This window comes from Arachis duranensis, chromosome 4, assembly GCF_000817695.3.
Source record: "Arachis duranensis cultivar V14167 chromosome 4, aradu.V14167.gnm2.J7QH, whole genome shotgun sequence".
Lineage (NCBI taxonomy): Eukaryota > Viridiplantae > Streptophyta > Magnoliopsida > Fabales > Fabaceae > Arachis > Arachis duranensis.
The window spans coordinates 24,419,781-24,422,007 of record NC_029775.3 but is presented as its reverse complement, the minus strand read 5'-3'; positions in this window follow the sequence as shown (position 1 = coordinate 24,422,007).

The window sequence follows — 2,227 nt, the reverse complement described above, 5'->3', positions numbered from 1 at the left end:
AATTAAAATTAAAATTTAAAACAATTAGTTAATTTAAAAAGAATTTTGAAAAATGGATGATATATTTTCGAAAATTAGAGAGGGAAAAGTAGTTAGGTGGTTTTGAAAAAGATAAGAAACAAACAAAAAGTCAAAGAGTTAGTTGAAAAAGATATTAAAATCAAATTTGAAAAGATAAGAAGATAAGAAGTTAGATAAGATATTTTAAAATCAAATTTTTGAAAAAGATAAAATTTTGAAAAAGATATGATATAAAAGATAAGATAAGATAGATTTAATTTTTAAAATTAAAATTAATTATTTGACTAACAAGAAACTAAAAGATATGATTCGAGAATTTAAAGATTGAACCTTTCTTAACAAGAAAGTAACAAACTTCAAATTTTTGAATCAATCATATTACTTGTTAGTATAATTTTCAAAAATCAAGACAAAATTAAGAAAAATATTTTTGAAAAATATTTAAAAAGATTTTCGAAAATAAAATAAAATAAAAAAATATAAAAAGATTTAATTTTTTGAAAAAGATTTTGAAAAGATAAGATTTTTAAAATTGAAAATTTGACTTGACTCTGTAAGAAACAACTAATTTTAAAAATTTTTGACCAAGTCAACTCAAATTTTCGAAAATTATGAGAAAATTAAGGAAAAGATATATTTTTTTATTTTTAAATTTTTAATGATGAGAGAGAAAAACACAATTATGACCCAAAACATGAAAATTTTGGATCAAAACCAATTATGCATGCAAGAACATTATAAATGTTAAGATGAACACCAAGAACACTTTGAAGATCATGATGAACATCAAGAACATATTTTTGAAAAATTTTTTATGCAAAGAAAACATGCAAGACACCAAATTTAGAATTCTTTAATGCATGGACACTATGAATGCAAAAATGTATATGAAAAACAACATACAACACAAAACAAGAAAACATCAAGATCAAACAAGAAGACTTGTCAAGAACAAGTTGAAGATCATGAAGAACACCATGAATGCATGAATTTTTGAAAAATGCAAGAAAAATTTTTAAAGCATGCAATTGACACCAAACTTAAAAATTGACTCAAGACTCAAACAAGAAACACAAAATATTTTTGGTTTTTATGATTTTATGATTTTTTTTGTATTTTTATTATTTTTTTCAAATATTATATTTTTGAAAAACGAAAAAAAAGAAAAAAATAAAAAGAAAATGACCTAATCTGAGCAACAAGATGAACCGTCAGTTGTCCATACTCGAACGATCCCCGGCAATGGCGCCAAAAACTTGGTGCACGAAATTGTGATCATCAACAATGGCTCCAATGACTTGGTAGCTCTCACACGTGAATTACACTTAATCACAACTCCGCACAACTAACCAGCAAGTGCACTGGGTCGTCCAAGTAATACCTTACGTGAGTAAGGGTCGATCCCACAGAGATTGTTGGTATGAAGCAAGCTATGGTCATCTTGTAAATCCCAGTCAGGCGGATTTAACTATATTAAGAGATTATTGGATTTTCGAATAAAAATAATAAAATAAATAGAAAATAAAGATAGAGTTACTCATGTAATTCAATGGTGGGAATTTCAGACAAGTGTATGGAGATACTTGTCCCTGTTGAATCTCTGCTTTCCTACTGCTTTCATCCAATCCTTCTTACTCCTTTTCATGGCAAGCTGTATGTAGGGCATCACTGTTGTCAATGGCTACATCCCATCCTCTCAGTGAAAATGGTCCAAATGCTCTGTCACAGCACGGCTAATCATCTGTCGGTTCTCAATCAGGTTGGAATAGAATCCCGTGATTCTTTTGCGTCTGTCACTAATGCCCAGCCTTCAGAGGTTTGAAGCTCGTCACAGTCATTCAATCCCGGAATCCTACTCGGAATACCACAGACAAGGTTAGACTTTCTGGATTCCCATGAATGCCGCCATCAATTCTAGCTTATACCACGAAGATTCTGGTCAATGAATCCAAGAGATATGCGCCCGGTCTAAGGTAGAACGGAAGTGGTTGTCAGTCACACGCGTTCATAGGTGAGAATGATGATGAGTGTCACGGATCATCACATTCATCAAGTTGAAGTGCAACGAATATCTTAGAACAGGAATAAATCGAATTGGATAGAAGATAGTAGTAATTGCATTAAAACTTGAGGTACAGCAGAGCTCCACACCCTTAATCTATGGTGTGTAGAAACTCCACCGTTGAAAATACATAAGTGAAAGGTC